Genomic DNA, 21,820 nt, shown 5'->3' with positions numbered 1-21,820 from the left:
CAGCGTGAAGACGACTCGGTCATATATGAATTAAATTGAAAGAAAACGATAGATGAAATGTATTATATATATAGATGAAATTGAAAGAAAATTTAGGAAATTATTACCTGTTATCAGTAAAAGATGAACGATTTTGAATGATTGATGCGATACTAAATATATATCCATATAACATTCCATATAAGTCCATATAACATACATAGAGAATATTTGATTAAATGGAAGACATGTGATTTTGAAATGCATTCATGAAATCCACCGTGATTGGAGGCTAATCGGTTGGTGTTATAGAATGAAACGTATCTTTGCTTTGTTTATGGACTAAAATTTAGGAAACAATTAACATTATGTATACGTGTGTTTCAAGACTATGAATCTGCATTATGTATTGATTAGGTGGCATCTTAATAAATTGACAAGTGGAATAATAGGTAAATCAAAAAATCAAGAAAATGTCATAGTCTAATTGCATAAGAACTTAACAAGTGGCAATAGGATTCTTATTTATTAGGAGGATTGAAACCCACATATTATTAATTTCCTATTATCAGTCTTACAATCATCGTATGCTTCACGATTGAAACGATTTGATTATTTTGTTGATCCATATGGATTGTCATACAGTAGACGGTGGCCATGTTGATTTCGATTCAATGTAGGATGGAATAGATCATGCTTATCATGAGAGTCCGTTCGATGAACAACATCATGGAACTGATCAAGATCCAGGTTTAATTTTGTACACTTTTTCTTAATTGTTAACTTCATTTTCTCTTATTCAGGTTGTATATTTTATGTTAATTAATCATCATTTCTTTTAAGGAGAAGATTGTGATATATATGATAATATTGATGAAGATGTAAACGATTTTCGTGATAATTCAATTGAAGACGAGACATTGAGTGGATTTGATGATATTTAATCTAATGATAATCATCAACATTCTAATCATCAGCATTTGATTATCAATGGAAAACAATATTGGATTCCAAAGGTACCTGATGAAGTTAAGCCGAAACTCAAAGGCCATTACAAGTCGTATGAAGATATAACAGATATGTATTACAAGTACGCTCTTGCAGTAGGTTTTGATGTTAGAAAAATGAAGAATAGAAAAAATGTGCAGGGTATTATTAGATTGAGATACCTTGTGTGTAACAGAAAAGGTCTTCCTAATACAGGTCATCTTAATACATTGAACCCCATCAAAAGTAAGATTCAAAGAAGGACTGATAGTCGAAGGACTGTGTCACACCCCCGAATCAGACGGCGGAAACGTCCGAGGGCTGTCGTGACTTAATTGAATACCATAACATTGAATATATATGAAACGTAACAACATTCGTCACCATGCATTAATATAGTACAACCAACAAAGTTTACATGAAGTACATTGTTTAAACATTACATTTCCAAAAATAAATTGTTCGATTCGTTAATAGGTAAACTGCAAGCCATCACTGAGTACATTTTCCTTTGATTCACTGGTTCCCTGAGAATACAAGTATTTTGAAAAACGTCAACATGCGAAATGTTGGTGAGTTCATAAGCAGTATTTGAAAAGCAATGTTTTGTATCATTTTGAAAACCACCAGAAAATCCGATATTTTCTGAAAAGAGTTCTTGAAAACATTTGTGAAGATCCATACGTATGCTTGTTTGTTTCTATAGTTGTAAAGAAAATGTTCATCAAACTTGTGTACGTTTTGAAAACCGTGTGTATAAAAAAAAACCCTAGGAAAACCCGATGTTTTCCTAATTCTTTGAATTCCATGAAGTTAAAATAAAACCATTGCAACGCGTGAAGTTATCAATTCCAGGCGACGTCGGATTATTTTTGAGCATGATTAATTGCTATAAACATGCGTTACACAAACGACCAGTTTATAACTATACTAACGATCCCGTAGGCGTCGTCCGTACTAATCACGTTATCCGACCGCCCTGACTTCGAGTAATCCCACATCCGAAGAGAAAGAGGACACGAAGACCCCGATGACTCCATTAACCGGTTGGGGATAAAAAAAAAGGTACGAGGGGTCCCTGACCCGCCTCGCATGAAATACCGACTTTACTAGCAATACCAAAGGACCCTTGGGGACCGATAGTATACAAGCCATTGAAAGTCCTTTTACGCTGTGTTAGATCGTGTAAGACCCAACAACTCGTAAGGTAGAAGTCTTCGGGCCTTAAGATCAGGTCATTGGGCTAGCTAGGCCCAACAAACAAGATTTTACACTTTTGGGGCCCAAAGATAGTGCGTAGACGTCTGTGCACTCTCACGTGTATATTGAATTCCCAAATGTTACTTGTATGAATCGAGGTATCGTCGCGTTAGTAGTTTCGGATTTTTATTGGTTCGAGACCGAACCAATTCGTTTAACAACGACTTTTGGTATTGTTGTGTATTGTATTTCGTCGGTAGTCGCGGTGCCATTATTTGATCAAATTGCGTGTATTGAATTAGCCTTGAAAGTTTTCTGTTTTCAGCCCCTCATTGTTTGTAAAATTTACTTTTTCAACCCTCTAATTAAATAACTTTCCGGTTTGGTCCTTAAATCATTTTTCTTGACATTTTAACACCAAAAATTATTGAAATTAATATTTTTCATTGAAAACAGTTTAAGTCCCTGAAAATGCAGTTTTCTCGGTTATAACCTCTCTTTTTCGCAGTTTTGACAATTTTGGCCCAAATTGGAAAATTTTTGCAACTTTGGTCCTTTTTAAATTTAAAAAGCATTTTAAACCTTTGAAAAGTACTTGGAACACTAGTAGTCCACTGTTTTACAGAAAAACACAGTTTTGGCCCTCCAAAACAGAAAATTTCGCATAATGGGCCTTATTGGGCCGAAAATGTCATTTTTAGCCCATTAAGCTTGAAATTTATGTTTTTAATCCTCCAACAAGTATAATTTCAGAAAATACATTATGGAAACTGTTTTGACTCATCTCCCCCATCAGATTTCGAAAAATATTCAATTTGGGCCCTTTAACTTTATATTTTTAACATTTTATGTCCAAAATTTGAGTTTTTAGCCCAAAGAAAATGTTACTAAGCCATTTAGCTATTTTTCTTGGAACACTTTATATGTAGAAATATATTTGATGCTAGTGTCATTTAACATAAAGTATATCTCGATTTTTAGGGGTTTATGACTAGATCCAACATTATAAACACACAAAAACACACATATAAGCATAGAAATCATACAAGGCATACAAAACACATATAGATCTATACTTTCACTTGTATTCCCCCCCCCCCCCACAAAACTCATAAAAACAGAAAATAGGGGGTATGAAGCTCACCTTAGTGTGTGATTTCGGTTTTTGAAGAAAAGATGGAAGAAAACTTGGTGATTTTTGGCCTTAGCACCCTTTGATGAAGATTTCAAGTTTATGGAGTTCTAAGACACAAGTTTATGATTTCATGAGAGTTAAGAAGAGATTTTTGGAGATAAGAAGGAGTCCAAAGCATGGATCCAAGCATTAACTTACCTAGATAATGATTTTGGTGATGGATTCTCCTTGTGAAGCTCTTGATTCACGAAATTTTTGAAGGAGGAGGGAGGATTGTTCTTCAAGACTTAAAGAGTTTGGAATAGATTTTTGTGGTGTGTGTGGGTGTGTTTTCGGCCGAGAGTGAGTGAGAGGGAAGAAGGAATGAACTTTGAGGTGATGTATGCATGGGTATATGAGATATAATGCATGGATAACCATGAGGTAATAGTGAGGTGTCACTTGAAGGTCAACTCTCTTCATCTCCTCTTGGGTTTGGGCCTTGGGCCGAGAGTTTTGAAGGGAAAAGGAAAAATTTGGGCTTTTTGCCCCTAAGCCCAATATTAGAGTTTGTTTGGGTGTGTTTCAACCTAAAAGAATGTGATATGACTTTTACATTTTTGGTGGACTAGTTTAGGTTATTCATGGATCAAAGCTTTTAATTCATTTCATTCTAGGCCCAATATGGCCCAAAATGTTGAAATAAATTAATGTGAGTCCAATTAGAGCCTAATTAGGGTTCTAAGCCCATGATAGTCAAATTGGAAGCTTATTGGTCCATTTGGGTCCAATAAGGAAGTCCTAGTCCAAAGTGGACCTAAACAAGAACTTCTAGGGTTTCCAATTGTTTGATGACTATTTGTAGTACTTGTATGATGTATTTGATTGAAGTTTTTGATGTCATAATAATAGGTGTCACACATGCTCTTAAGTTTTTGATTCACATTAACTTGAGTGTATAGATTACATGACACAAAATTTCCAGTTGTGACATCATCCCCCCGTTAGAGGGAATTTCGTCCCGAAATTCTGTTTGAAAGCTAGATTTGAGAATGCTAGAATAGGTGAGGGTACTTTTGCTTCATTTGGTCTTCGCGTTCCCACGTGAATTCTGGCCCACGCTTTGCGTTCCACCGTACCTTCACGATCGGGATGCTAGTTTGCTTAGTACGCTTCACCTCCCTGTCCATGATTTCGATTGGTTCTTCAACGAACATGAGATTCTCATTGATTTCGATTTCATCAAGAGGAATGACAAGGGTTTCATCTGATAGGAACTTCTTCAGGTTAGAGACATGAAACACTGGGTGTACACCGTTTAGCTTTGCGGGTAGTTGCAGTCTGTAGGCTACCGGACCTATTCGGGCGACGATTTCGAAAGGTCCAATGTATCGCGGGTTCAGCTTTCCCCGTTTTCCGAAACGTATTACCCCTTTCCAGGGTGAGACATTCAACAGTACTCGATCACCGACCTGAAATTCTAAGGGCTTTCGCCGTTTGTCGGCGTAGCTCTTTTGTCGGTCACGCGATGCTTGCAATCGAGCTCTGATTTGAACGATCTTTTCAGTGGTTTCGCGAATGATCTCTGGTCCCGTTAGTGCCTTGTCCGATGCATGAGTTCTTGCTAGCTGGGTATCACCTACTTCAGCCCAACATAACGGTGATCTACATTTACGCCCGTACAGTGCTTCGAAAGGAGCCACCTTGATGCTCGAATGATAACTGTTGTTATACGAGAACTCGATCAAAGATAGGTGGGTATCCCAAGACTTCCCAAAGTCTATCACACATGCACGAAGCATGTCTTCAAGCGTTTGAATGGTTCGCTCACTTTGGCCGTCCGTTTGTGGGTGATACGCGGTGCTCATGTCGAGATGAGTTCCCATTGCCTTGTGGAGTGATTGCCAAAAGCGCGATGTGAACCTACTGTCCCTATCCGAGATAATAGACTTTGACACCCCATGGAGTCTCACAATTTCTCGTAGGTACAAACGCGTCAATCTCTCCATCTTGTAGGATTCCTTGATTGGCAGGAAATGGGCAGATTTCGTCAGTCGGTCGATTATTACCCATATGGTGTCCAGTCCGTCCGACGTCTTGGGTAGCTTGGTCACGAAATCCATAGAAATCCCCTCCTATTTCCACTCAGGGATTGCCAGTTGCTGTAACAATCCTGAGGGTTTCTGGTATTCCACCTTTACTTTGGCGCACGTAAGGCACTTACTAACGTAGGTCGCGATATCCGCCTTCATGTTAGGCCACCAATAGTGTTGTTTAATATCCAAATACATCTTGTCTGAACCAGGATGAATGGAGTATCGCGTCTTGTGGGCTTCCTTCATAACAACCTCCTTAAATCCTCCGATTTTTGGGACCCAAATACGGTTCATGAAGTAGTATACCCCATTCTCCTTTGCTTCTAGGTTCTTCTCCATCCCGCGCAATGCCTCGCTAGCTCTATTTTCCGTTTTCATAGCCTCCGACTGGACTGATGCAATTTGAGTGGCCAGATGAGATTGAATGGTTATCGAGAGAGTTTTCGTACGGCGATTAGAGTACTCCTTCCGACTTAATGCATCAGCTACCACATTGGCCTTGCCTGGGTGGTACTTGATTTCACACTCGTAGTCGTTTAGCAATTCAACCCATCTTCATTGTCTCATGTTCAGCTCCTTCTGGTTCAAGATGTGCTGGAGACTCTTGTGGTCCGTGAAGATGGTGCACTTCGTACCGTACAGGTAGTGCCTCTAAATTTTCAGAGCGAAGACCACGGCTCCCAATTCTAGGTCATGGGTCGTGTAATTTACTTTGTGCATCTTTAGTTGGCGGGACGCATATGCTATCACTCTTCCACGTTGCATGAGAACGCAACCTAAGCCCTGATTCGACGCATCACAGTAGACTACAAAATCTTCCGTTCCTTCAGGTAGAGATAGTACGGGAGCGCTACAGAGAGCTTGCTTCACGGTTCGAAACACAATCTCTTGTTTGTTTGTCCATTTGAATGGTACGCCCTTTTGTGTAAGCGAGGTAAGTGGCTTGGCGATCTTAGAGAAGTTTTGAATGAATCTCCTATAGTAGCCCGTTAGGCCTAAGAATTGGCGAATTTCTGTGGGCGTGGTCGGAGTTGCCCATCCTTCCACAGCTTTGACCTTAGAGGGATCCACATGAATTCCGTCTTGGCTAACTACGTGGCCTAGGGAATTCACACTCCGGAGCTAGAACTCACACTTGGAGAGTTTGGCGTAAAGCTTTTCCGATCGCAGAGTGTCTAGGACATGTCAGAGATGTTGGCCATGCTCCTCTTTGCTTCGAGAATAGACGAGAATGTCATCGATAAACACAATGACAAAGTTGTCGAGGAACGGTCGGCAGATTCGATTCATTAGGTCCATAAATGCGGCAGGTGCATTCGTTAGACCGAAGGGCATTACGACGAATTCATAATGTCCGTAGCGGGTTCGGAAAGCGGTTTTAGGAATATCCTCTTCCCGGACTTTGAGTTGGTGGTATCCGGACCGTAGGTCTATTTTAGAAAAATAACTAGCTCCTTGGAGCTGGTCGAATAGATCATCGATTCATGGGAGTGGGTAGCGGTTTTTAACAGTGAGTTTGTTTAACTCTCTGTAATCGATGCACATTCTGAAAGATCCGTCCTTCTTTTTGACAAAGAGCACCGGAGCTCCCCATGGCGAGTAGCTAGGTCGGATAAATCCCTTGTCCAGAAGCTCACTGAGTTGGCTGGACAATTCCTGCATTTCAGCAGGAGCCAACCGATAGGGTGATTTAGTGAGAGGAGTTGCTCCTGGAACGAGGTCGATTCGGAACTCAAGCTGTCTCTCTGGGGGTACTCCCGGAAGATCTTCAGGAAACACGTCTGGAAATTCACACGCTACCGGAATATCTCGGATGTTAGTTTCTTCCTTGGTCTTATCCACTATGTGAGCCAAGAACGCCAAATTGTTCTTTCACAGATGTTTTTGTGCTTTGATGCACGAGATGAGACGAAAATTCATGCTGGGTTTGTCTCCGTAAATTACTAGGGTTTCGTGATTTGGGAGACGAAGGCGAACGGCCTTCTCGTGGCACATAATCTCAGCATGGTGGGGGCTTAACCAATCCATGCAGATAATCACATCGAAACTCCTAATTGACACTGGCATTAGGTCTATTCGAAAGACGTGTTGGTTAAGGGTTAGGGTACATCCGATGTAGATTTCCCCAGTGGATTCGGTTTTCCCATTGGCCATTTCCACCGTATAGGTTTCATTTAGCTTTTGGGGTTGTTGATTTAATAAATGTTTAAACTTCTCGCTTACGAAACTTCGCTCCGCTCCGGTGTCAAATAAGATGCATGCATAAGTGTGGTTTAGGAGAAACGTACCGGTCACAACTGCGGGGTCCTGAACTGCCTCACCCTGACCCATAGTCAACATCCTTCCTGCTCCTCTGTTTCCTGAATTGTCGTTGTTAGGGCAATCTCGACGGAAATGCCCCGTCCTTCCACACCCGAAGCAGGTGTGGCTAGGCCCTGCATTGTTGCTGCCGGCATTGGTGTTGTTGTTATTGCGGTGGTTGTTGTTGTTGTTGTTGTTGTTGTGGTTGTTTCCCTGACTTTGGTTCTGAGGAGGATAAGTCCTGCAGAACCTTGCAGTGTGTCCCCTTCGGTTGCAACTGGTGCAATGGAATTCCCTGCATTCGCCGTGATGATGGAGACCGCACTTATTGCATTTGGGAAGATTACCGGAATAGGGTCTTGAAGCATTTGAAGCAGCTGAGGTTGGAGCATGTGGTGTGGCTGGAACCGGTGCGGTGGCAGTGTTAACTGCCACTGTCTGCTGCTTTTTAGAGGTCTCGGGACCCTGACGTCCCTTCCTCTTGTTGTTCTTCCCTTTCCTGCCATCACCCTCCTTTTTATTCTCAGTCTCCACTGGCTTCTCGCCCTTCTTGTTGTTATGATCATACAACCTCTTCGCCAATCTCTTCGCACTGTCAAACGTTTCAGGGTTCGCAGCTATCACATTCCCTTGAATGGGTGATGTTAGTCCCCAGATGAATCGTTCAATCTTCTTTCCTTCTGATGTGATCATACCCGGGCACAGCAAAGATAGTTCGCTAAATCTCGATATGTAGGCATTGATGTTCGCATTCTGCACAGTGAGGTTCCATAGCTCTTGCTCTCCATCTTCTGTATTTCGCCTCGGGGGCAGTACTCAGCCATTAACATTTCTTTCATTTCTGCCCATGGTATAGAGTTGGCTACAGGGAGCGTCATAGCTTCTACGTGTCTGTTCCACCAAGTAAGTGCTTGGTCCACAAAAGTGCAGGCCGCGAACTTCACCTTCATCTGCTCGGGGCAATCGCATATCTCGAATACCGACTCCACCTTTTCAATCCATCGCTTTAGAGTGATCACCCCTCCAGTGCCGTTGAAAGTTCGTGGTTTAGCGTTTGTGAAGTCCTTGTAGGTACATGTTTTGGTAGATCCTTGGTTCATCCTGTTGTTCGAACTTCCTGCCCCTTGCCCGTTGCCTCCTCCATTATTCCCCTGATGGAGTTGTGCCATAGCTGCGGTGACCGCAGCAGACACGGCTGCCTGGAATGCAGTGGAGTCAACCTCAGGTGGAGTTGGTCCTGGGTTTCCGCGAGTAGGTCGGAGAGGCATCTTCTTGTCACGAAACGGAGAGATGTTGGGTGTACGTGGTTTCCGTGAGGTTGTGGTCCTACTGACTAGGTGTATGGCACGAACTTAAGTACTTCTATCATTTAGCATACAATCATAGATTCGCAACACATAGCAAAACACATAAAAGTTCACTAATATTATCCTATGCCTCTTCCACTATTGCAGACTAAACAGACGTTCTCTTTTTGGTGATAAAGGGTATAGTTTTAGGTTCCCTAGCTATCACGATCTCATCAAGACGTGTGTTAGTTTTACTTTGGAGAGAATGTAGTTGATCAGGCTACATTCACTCCTTGGTATCACTAAGAATAGTCCCGAATTAACCGAGATACTAGCATTATTGTGTTTGGTTCGGCGTTATGTTCTTATTCCTAATGCAAGCAAGGGTGTTTTATTTACATTGTTTTGTTCAGAGTTATGTTAGTCCCTCTTTTTGGCTTATAGTTGCATATCAATGTGTGGCTCGACATGCTAGTTCACTATAAACAAAGCTCTGATACCAACCTGTCACACCCCCGAACCAGACGGCGGAAACGTCCGAGGGCTGTCGTGACTTAATTGAATACCATAATATTGAATATATATGAAACGTAACAACATTCGTCACCATGCATTAATATAGTACAACCAACAAAGTTTACATGAAGTACATTGTTTAAACATTACATTTCCAAAAATAAATTGTTCGATTCGTTAATAGGTAAACTGCAAGCCATCACTGAGTACATTTTCCTTTGATTCACTGGTTCCCTGAGAATACAAGTATTTTGAAAAACGTCAACATGCGAAATGTTGGTGAGTTCATAAGCAGTATTTGAAAAGCAATGTTTTGTATCATTTTGAAAACCACCAGAAAATCCGATATTTTCTGAAAAGAGTTCTTGAAAACATTTGTGAAGATCCATACGTATGCTTGTTTGTTTCTATAGTTGTAAAGAAAATGTTCATCAAACTTGTGTACGTTTTGAAAACCGTGTGTATAAAAAAAAAACCCTAGGAAAACCCGATGTTTTCCTAATTCTTTGAATTCCATGAAGTTAAAATCAAACCATTGCAACGCATGAAGTTATCAATTCCAGGCGACGTCGGATTATTTTTGAGCATGATTAATTGCTATAAACATGCGTTACACAAACGACCAGTTTATAACTATACTAACGATCCCGTAGGCGTCGTCCGTACTAATCACGTTATCCGACCGCCCTGACTTCGAGTAATCCCACATCCGAAGAGAAAGAGGACACGAAGACCCCGATGACTCCATTAACCGGTTGGGGATAAAAAAAAGGTACGAGGGGTCCCTGACCCGCCTCGCATGAAATACCGACTTTACTAGCAATACCAAAGGACCCTTGGGGACCGATAGTATACAAGCCATTGAAAGTCCTTTTACGCTGTGTTAGATCGTGTAAGACCCAACAACTCGTAAGGTAGAAGTCTTCGGGCCTTAAGATCAGGTCATTGGGCTAGCTAGGCCCAACAAACAAGATTTTACACTTTTGGGGCCCAAAGATAGTGCGTAGACGTCTGTGCACTCTCACGTGTATATTGAATTCCCAAATGTTACTTGTATGAATCGAGGTATCGTCGCGTTAGTAGTTTCGGATTTTTATTGGTTCGAGACCGAACCAATTCGTTTAACAACGACTTTTGGTATTGTTGTGTATTGTATTTCGTCGGTAGTCGCGGTGCCATTATTTGATCAAATTGCGTGTATTGAATTAGCCTTGAAAGTTTTCTGTTTTCAGCCCCTCATTGTTTGTAAAATTTACTTTTTCAACCCTCTAATTAAATAACTTTCCGGTTTGGTCCTTAAATCATTTTTCTTGACATTTTAACACCAAAAATTATTGAAATTAATATTTTTCATTGAAAACAGTTTAAGTCCCTGAAAATGCAGTTTTCTCGGTTATAACCTCTCTTTTTCGCAGTTTTGACAATTTTGGCCCAAATTGGAAAAATTTTGCAACTTTGGTCCTTTTTAAATTTAAAAAGCATTTTAAACCTTTGAAAAGTACTTGGAACACTAGTAGTCCACTGTTTTACAGAAAAACACAGTTTTGGCCCTCCAAAACAGAAAATTTCGCATAATGGGCCTTATTGGGCCGAAAATGTCATTTTTAGCCCATTAAGCTTGAAATTTATGTTTTTAATCCTCCAACAAGTATATTTTCAGAAAATACATTATGGAAACTGTTTTGACTCATCTCCCCCATCAGATTTCGAAAAATATTCAATTTGGGCCCTTTAACTTTATATTTTTAACATTTTATGTCCAAAATTTGAGTTTTTAGCCCAAAGAAAATGTTACTAAGCCATTTAGCTATTTTTCTTGGAACACTTTATATGTAGAAATATATTTGATGCTAGTGTCATTTAACATAAAGTATATCTCGATTTTTAGGGGTTTATGACTAGATCCAACATTATAAACACACAAAAACACACATATAAGCATAGAAATCATACAAGGCATACAAAACACATATAGATCTACACTTTCACTTGTATTCCCCCCCCCCCCCCCCCCACAAAACTCATAAAAACAAAAAATAGGGGGTATGAAGCTCACCTTAGTGTGTGATTTCGGTTTTTGAAGAAAAGATGGAAGAAAACTTGGTGATTTTTGGCCTTAGCACCCTTTGATGAAGATTTCGAGTTTATGGAGTTCTAAGACACAAGTTTATGATTTCATGAGAGTTAAGAAGAGATTTTTGGAGATAAGAAGGAGTCCAAAGCATGGATCCAAGCATTAACTTACCTAGATAATGATTTTGGTGATGGATTCTCCTTGTGAAGCTCTTGATTCACGAAATTTTTGAAGGAGGAGGGAGGATTGTTCTTCAAGACTTAGAGAGTTTGGAATAGATTTTTGTGGTGTGTGTGGGTGTGTTTTCGGCCGAGAGTGAGTGAGAGGGAAGAAGGAATGAACTTTGAGGTGATGTATGCATGGGTATATGAGATATAATGCATGGATAACCATGAGGTAATAGTGAGGTGTCACTTGAAGGTCAACTCTCTTCATCTCCTCTTGGGTTTGGGCCTTGGGCCGAGAGTTTTGAAGGGAAAAGGAAAAATTTGGGCTTTTTGCCCCTAAGCCCAATATTAGAGTTTGTTTGGGTGTGTTTCAACCTAAAAAGAATGTGATATGACTTTTACATTTTTGGTGGACTGGTTTAGGTTATTCATGGATCAAAGCTTTTAATTCATTTCATTCTAGGCCCAATATGGCCCAAAATGTTGAAATAAATTAATGTGAGTCCAATTAGAGCCTAATTAGGGTTCTAAGCCCATGATAGTCAAATTGGAAGCTTATTGGTCCATTTGGGTCCAATAAGGAAGTCCTAGTCCAAAGTGGACCTAAACAAGAACTTCTAGGGTTTCCAATTGTTTGATGACTATTTGTAGTACTTGTATGATGTATTTGATTGAAGTTTTTGATGTCATAATAATAGGTGTCACACATGCTCTTAAGTTTTTGATTCACATTAACTTGAGTGTATAGATTACATGACACAAAATTTCCAGTTGTGACAGACTGGATGTAATGCATGTATCAAATTTAGATTGACAAAAGGAAGATCTACATGGTTGCTATATGATTTTATATAGAGGAACATTTTCATGAACTTATGTCTCAAGATAACATAATGTTTTCCCGATACCATAGACAGCTTAATTCATGGCAGAAATCGTTCATTATCAGTCTTTCTAATTAGAATGTTGGTGTCACCCAAGCTCAAAGGCTCTTTACTGCTATTAATGGTGGATACAACATTATTGGAGGCACGGTAGATGATTTTAAAATTTTGATAAGGGAATTGCTTCATAGGTGGAACTGATGCGCAGATGTTAGTCGATAAGATGACTAATAGAACAAAAAATGTTCCTAATTTTATGTTTTGAAGATTCATAAATATAATATTTGTGTATGTGAAAAATGTAAACCGATAATAAATTATCATACAACAGATACAAAACATATAAGATTTTTTTTCCATATTGTATTATGCATTAAAGCATAAAACACATAGGGTATTTTGCATAGAATACCAAATTAAACCGTAAAATAATTTTTAGAAATAATACACAATACCCCGAAACATACTACTGAAATAATATTGTATTATGAGTTGAATTATTTCATACATAATTCTTAAATTTTTTTATTGAATACTATTATTTTGAAATACTACAGAATAACACAAACCATTCTAGTGAGAATAAAATCTCCACAGTCCACCAATAAAACATATACACATTAATTTAAAAAATAATTAATGTTAACATATCAAAATTCAGTGCATCATATTAAAGTCATGCCCCAATTATGTTTTCAATATTGAATACATATAAAACAATTGCATACATGATGTCTTTTTTGCATACTACCCCAATAAGAATCACGCATCTTTGTTTTTTATATGTTTTCTGTTTTGAAGATTCCTAAATATCATATATTTGAATTTGGCTACTAAATAATACAACATATACAAAACCTAAAACAATTATTTTTAAAGTAACGTATTCTGCATTGAAGCATTACATATATTCTACATTGCAGCATTACATATATAATGTATTCTGAATGGAATACTAAATATAAGCTTGAATTGAGCTTTTGAAATAATACATAAAACCACATAACATACTAGTCAAATACTACTCTATTCTGATTTGAATAATTTCATACACAATGCTAATTTTTTTATAGAATACTATTATTAACTATCCTCTATATAGGGAGAGAAATCAAGTAATCAAATAATGTTAGTCATGTCAACATTCAATGCATGATTGGGATAATACTACCCCAATAAGAATCACACATCTTTATTTCTTAGGTGTTGTTTGTTTTTTCTGAGGCAAAATGTCTGCAGTCTGTGGACCACATCTGTAGACCTCTGCAGCAGAAGATGTGGACCAAATGTCTGCAGTCTGAAAAAAAAAGACTGTTTGTTTTTTCAACATCTGCAGGCTACTAAAATAAACTGATTTTTTAAACTACAAAGTGATTTTTAATATATTTATGACTTTGTTATAAATAATTAATAAATCTAAATCAACTTTTATGTATTATTGTATAAAAATTGAAAACAAAAATGGTATAAATTAATGTATATATTTAATAAAAACTAACAATTTTGGTCGCAAAGTTATACTTAAACATTGTAATTAGAAATCAAAGAATTTTATACATAAATGGATGAAAACAAACTTCGATTTTTTCAATTAAATAAATTAAAACCGGGCCATACATATATTTCAAAGAAATTGACGATACTGTATTAAATAATGCTTTATAAAATTTGGCATAAAAATATAAGAAAATATTATTTTATTTTTTTCATATTTATATAAACAACTTCAACGACCATTATTGTAATAAATTTTTATTTATAAATTTGTCAAAAATACCATGCTTGTATCGTCGATTTTTTTAAGTATTGTATTTTTTTTAAATTGTTTATCATTAATAAAGTTTGAATAAATATAAATTCAAAAAAACTAAAAAAAATAAAGATATATATGTGTTTTTTTAGACTAGAAGATGTCTGTAGATGTTAGAAGACTATGGTCCACATATGCGCTAAGAAGAGGACGCACAAACATTTTTAGGTTTGCAGTCTTAAAAAAAAAACAGTCTGTGAAGGCTAATGTCTGCGCATGGCCTGCGCCGCGCAGACAGAAGAGGCCAAGAAGATTTGCGACCAAAAAACAAACACCACCTTATAAGTTTTCTGTTTTGAAAATTCCTCAATATCATATATTTGAATGTGGATACTAAATAATACAATATATACAAAACCTAAAACAATTATTTTTACAGTAACGTATTCTACATTGAAGCATTACATATATTCTGCATTGAAGCATTACATATATAATGTATTCTGTATGGAATACTAAATATAAGCTTTAATTGACATTTTGAAATAATACATAAAACCACATAACATACTAGTCAAATATTATTGTATTCTGATTTGAATAATTTCATACCCTTTGTGTACCCTATTTTTTTAAGTAGATTAATAGGCACCACATAATGTACTTTAATATTATTGCTAATTACGGTTATAATATTAAAATATCAAAAATAAAAAACACTTGAAATACACAACGCTAACAGTCGTCGTCTTCAACAAAACCCTAAAAAAATTAATAAATCAACAACAATAAAAATTGTAATATGTATCTCGTCGTATTCAACAAACAATCTTACTTAAACTTCAAAATCTACATTTTCAACTCTATTATGAATATAATATTTGTATTTAAAAAACAAACAAAATAGTCATCGTCTTCCACACAAAAACTAATTTAAAGTTGTTTTCTAACATCAATGAGTAATACATGAATGAATGTTCACGAAATCATCATCATCAAGGTTAATCGCTTCTTCAAATGTGTTGCTGAACTTGTTGCCCTTCATTTTTGAGTCTGATCGAAGAGTCCTCATTGTGTGCTATGTTGAACAATCAACGTTTTTTATACCAAACTACCGAATCAGCTTTAATAGAATCCCATTCAACGTTGAAATCGGATAATATCTTCAGCCAAAAATGGAAGATGCGTACGGATTTGGAAGATGTATTCATCGGCATAAGTTACGAACAGGAACCCCTTTTCCTAAAATACATACCCTAGTTTTTTAGCCATATGCCCTCCCAAACCCGTGATCAGTTAATTTGTGGGATTTTCAACTTTTTTTTTTTTTTCCTTTTTATTAAAATAAAAAGTAGTTAATTATCCTAACCATCTATTTAATAATCTAATGGTTGTAAAATGTCCTCATGTTCTCAGAATAATGGGTGTTTTTACAAGAACTATCCCTTCTTTCTCTCTCTCTCTCTCTCTCTCTCTCTCTCTCTCTATATATATATATATATATATATATATATATATATATATATATATATGAACTCATAACCTTCTTATTAAAAACAACTTGTTAGACACTTTGTTTACCAAGTAGAATAGCTTCAACTTGTTACATGCATCATTTGATGCTAAAGAGTATCAAGATTATACAAACATAACACTATATATATATATATATATATATATATATATATATATATATATATATATATATATATATATATATATAACCTGGAAGGTAGTGCCAGATCCCTAAGGATGCCAGACTCTCATTCGAACCCGATTATATATATATATATATATATATATATATATATATATATATATATATATATAGGATTAGGTTCATGTGAGACCATTATATTTTATGAGATGCGGAAACGCAATCCTAGCCACTCATTTCATAGATAAAAAAATATTTTAAAAATTCAAAATAATTGAAAATTTACAAAAAAAAAATTATAATATTATTTTCGACTTTTTTTATCAATAAATAAATAAATAAATAAATTACCGTTTTTTATGTATATCTGTAAAATATTCTAATAGAATATTAGAATATTTTACATATCTGGCAAATCTAGTAGAATACTACAATATTCTAACATTCTAAAAATCACATTAGAATATTTACAATATAATATTCTATTAGAATATTTCACGTATTTTTCAAAACAAACGGTAATTTTTATTTATTTTTTTAGGTAAATAATATGACGAAAAATTAAAAAATAATTTTCGGATTTTTCCTTTTATTTTGAATTTTAAAATTATTTTTAGATTGTGTCTCACGGTCTCATAAAATTAACATAGTGTCAAATGAACCTAAACACACACACACACACACACACACACACATATATATATATATATATATATATATATATATATATATATATATATATATATATATGGGATTATTATACAGACAAAATTAAATTATTGTAACAACCCAAAATTTTACAGAAAATTTCAACTTTTATAATCATAAATACCAACCACCATTGTTTCCAGAAATCTCATTACATGACCCTAGTGTTTTAAAAGATCAGGGTATAAAAACTAAATGTGAAAACACTGGAGAATGCACGCCGCACCATCAAGTCGGGCCCTTGCCCTTAACACTAGAAGTACCTGAAACATCCAACAAAACTGTAAGCACGCACTTAGTGAATTCCCAAGCACGCAAAAATAAAATCACATAATACCATGCACACATACATATACGTTTGCTATGGACTCCCTCCATGGTCTTCAATGGAATGCAATGAGCTACCCCCATAGTCTTATATCCCCGGGCCATGGGCTCCTCCCATGGTCTTGCCAAATACCATGGACTCCTCTCATGGTCTACACATAAGTCCACATATATATATATATATATATATATATATATATATATATATATATATCACATAGCAAATAATTCCATATTCCAATACAAATCATCACATAACAATTAGTGGGTTGGACTTAGTGTCTTCGACCCATGAGTGTAGTAAGAAGACTCACCTTGAATACTTAACGATAGCTGACTAGGTCCTAGCTCCGAATATTAGCTCTACTCAACCCTGAAACAAAAACAATTCCTTAAATACAACTCAAAATGCCCTAAAACCCCTTATAACCCAACTTTGTCAAAGACTAAAGTCACAGGTCAAAGTCAACGGTCCGAGTTGACCCAACTCGCATAGTTGTCCTTCAACTCGTCGAGTTTCTCCATTAACTGCACAAATCGGGAAAACTCTCATCAACTCGCTATGTTCACTAATGAACTTGTCAAGTTAGCCATAAATCCAACAACTTAATGCATTAAGTTGTTTCCCTCGAATCTAGGAACTCCAAATCTCAGATGTCCTTTGAAATGATGTCTAGAAGGGTAAGGTTTCCAACTTACCCTTAGGAACCATCCAAAATGAGTCAAACCCAAACCCTAGACTCATTAGAGTGAGGCTTGACCCATTAAGCCCTTAAACTCTCAAAACCTAGTCCCAAAATACAGATCTGACATCCAAAGGCTGGAAAATCACGTAAAGTTTCCAACTTTACGTCCATGCATGCTAAAAAGAAACCCTAGGACTCAATATGGGCTAAAAATGAAATTATTGCATGAATGGGACCTAGAACTTAATAAAGCTAGCAACTTTAAGTCAAAAAGGGCCATAAAATGGTCAGATCTAACATAACAACCCCTGTAACACTCAACTTCTTGGACAATCCATCCATGAGCCTAAAATCAAGATAAAACCTTAAAACAAAGAGATCTAAACGATAACAAAGCAAGATATAAACTTGATACCTCCAAGAGACTGCAACAAGTGGGGAGATTCTAGATCTAAGTCTTCCCTCCAAGCTTTACACTTCCCACTTCAAATCTTCTTCAAAAGAGCACAAAAGATCAACACTCAAACCCTCTACAAGCTCACACACTCACAAAACAAGACGATGCATGCTATTAGGGTTTTCTAGACAGAGGAGGTTGGTAAGGAGGCCAGCGAAGGGACTTAAGGCCTTTAAATAGGGTGCAACACCCTAAAAATTAGGGTTTCCTTCCCAACCGCCAACTCGCTGAGTTGGTTCATTAATTTCCGCGACCAAAGCCCTTTCGACACGTCGACTTGGAGCTTCCAACTTGCCGAGTCCTAAAGGAAAATACAACAATTTGAAGAATAAGTTCATACCTAAACCAAGTGTTACAATTATACTTTTATATAACTATAAAATTTATTATCTTCACTTCCTAAGTTGTTTTCCTAAACTGCTTGTTCTACCATATGGTTCGACGGAGTGGGGGTCGGCAACTCTCGGAGAATCCCATCTAGACTTGGTAAACACCGTGCCACGAACTTGGTATGTGGAGTTCGGTGGTTTAACTCGGTGAGTTTCTACTGAGCTACTCTTCTCTCTTCTCCCATTCTCTTTTTCTTCCATGCTCTTTGTCAGGCCTCATATTCGGCAGAAATAGAGATTGCTGAGATGGAGCTCAGTTATCCCAACACCACTCCCCTCAGAAAACACGAGAATACATGGCGTGTTTGAAAACTTTATGAGCATTTACCCATCCCTAATAAAACATATCGGGGCCTACATATAATGTATAGCTTTCTACGTGCAATACAAGCATCACATCACAAGTTATAAGATCTGAATATTATATATATATATATATATATATATATATATATATATATATATGGAGTGGTTCAAATGAGAACCCAAAAAGATTAAAAACCCTAAGAACCAGTATCTTAAATATTTTTATTAAGATCATTTTATACAAATCAAACATTTATATTGTATTAAGCAAACTTTTTCATTCCCTAGTTACATACTACTTGACATTTGTCAACGGACCGCCGTCGGACCATCTTAGGACCACCATCGGATTACCATTGGACCGCCACCATACTAACATTAAATTAAGTAGCAGTTTTGTATCTGTATTCACAACTTAATCAAGCAAACATTGTAGCTCCCATTTCCTTAGTAATTTTTTTCCCAACCAAAATATACAAAATTTTAGCAAAAAATAAAATTATGTCTTGAAAAAATAAGTTTTCTTTTTCTAAATTGTAGATTTATTTAGAAAATATATCGTGTATAAGAAATATTCACAGTTTAATAAACATAATAATTCAGAAATACACAGGTTAATATTTTCATGCATACCTTCATACATATTTTAACACAAAATTTATATAAAATATGCAACTTAACAGAATCCATTTTTTGTTTAATACATAAAATTCACAACATGACATAATACAATTCATTATTCACTAATTCATATATTTAAAGGAGTCAGACTCCAATTCCCCTGCCACCACGACCAACTACCGCACATCACCACTAACCACCGGTGTCGTTATTGCTGTCATTATTTCTTCCAAATCAAATATATATATATATATATATATATATATATATATATATATATATATATATATATAATCATTGATTTATATTTAAATACTATATTCACAATTTAATAAACCAATCAATTCACATATCCAGAGTTCAATGCAAAATAATTATAAAAACAAATACATATTTACATATATATATATATATATATATATATATATATATATATATATATATATATATATATATATATATACTAGAAATTAGTATAAACATTCTTACCTAAATCATTCATAATTTAACATAAAATTCATCAAAATTTCACAATCAATTTCCAATTTAAATAGAAAATTCACAGTTTAGTGTGGTCATTTCACAATTTATAACACAAAAATCACAGTTAAATATGCATAATTCACATCTAAGTGAATTCACAATGTAAACAGAAAATTTACAGCTTAATGGAGTCAATTTACAGTTTAAAACCCAAAAATCACAGCTTAATACAAAAAATTTACAGCTTAATACAATAAACTTGCAGTTTAACACACAAATTATGCATTCACAACCATATTATCAACTTAAAACTCTTAATACAGTCCATTCACAATTTAATACACAAAATTCACGGCTTACTGCAATAAATTCACAATGTAATACACACAATATATATTCATACCTATATTTCTCAAATTAAAACTTACATTTATACATTCATGTATGGAGGCACTTATACGTATTAGATTGTGAATATAATATATTGAGCCTTCGATAAAATTCACAGTTTAAAGTTTTAATACAAAAAATTCACAGCTTAATACAATACATTCAAAGGTGATTTACAAGTATAATCTCATATATCATTCACAATTTAATACATACAAAAATTATGTCATATTTCAAAAGCAAACATCTAAGGAATAACATATACATCAATCATCAAAAAAGGATAACTTATCTGAACTCAATGAAGAAGATGAGTGAGAAATGCAACATATCCTTACTCTACCACCAACACCGACATCAACATCACCAACTACCATATGCTACAATCAACCATCGCTACCACCAACTACACCTCAAAAATTAGATTTGGATAGAAAAATCAGAATTCACATTTTAATAAAACATTTCAAACACTAATTCACAACTTGATTCAATATTTTAGACATTAGTTCACAATTGGTGTATAAAAATACATATTCACAACTTAATAACTTACATATTCACAAATTAATACTTAAAAACACATATTCACAGCTTAATGACTTTCCAAACTTTTTGGCATTTCATCAAACACCATGTGTGCACCATCACTAACTACCACATGTCGCTACCTACCACTTGTGCCACCGATGCAATCATCATTCAATCCAAATAAGATCTATATATAAAATCCTGGATTCACAACTTAAATATTATATTCACAATTTAATAAACCAATTATTTCACTAATTCAAAGTTTAAAGCAAAATAATTATAAAGATTAAGTCATTTTTACATATTTGTACAACACAAAATATAAATATACTCACAAATAAATTAATACAAACATTCAATATAAATCATTCACATTTTATTATAAAATTTATAAAAAATTCACAGTTTAAATACATTCTTAATTCACAACTTAGTACAATAAAATCACATTTTGGAATGCAAAATTCATAAATTAATATAATAAATTCACTGTTTAATAGACAAAAAATTATATATATTCACATCCATATTCTAAACTTAAAACCTACATTTATACCTTAAACTAGACAAATGCCCGCACGTTGTGTGAAAAACACCTATATGGTTGAAGTCTTTACGAATATATTTTTTTTAAAAATATAATAATAATGTAGTTGTTAAATTTGATATCATAATTCGTATACTAAATTGATATAATATATTGATTATTTTGAATTATATGATAATATATATACATTTATTATAACTGCATTATCTAAATAGTTTGAATTACTTCTACCCGCGAATTACACGTGAATAAATTTAAATATAATATATGGTTTAATGTTACTTATAGTTGTTATTATTGTTAATTAATTTTTTAAAATTTATTTGCTTAATGTTTTAATTTCTATCATTATAATTAT

Source organism: Lactuca serriola, chromosome 5 (assembly GCF_051521515.1).
Source record: "Lactuca serriola cultivar US96UC23 chromosome 5, Lser_US96UC23_V15, whole genome shotgun sequence".
In the NCBI taxonomy this organism is placed as follows: Eukaryota; Viridiplantae; Streptophyta; class Magnoliopsida; order Asterales; family Asteraceae; genus Lactuca; species Lactuca serriola.
Note: the sequence above shows the minus strand (reverse complement) of the source record.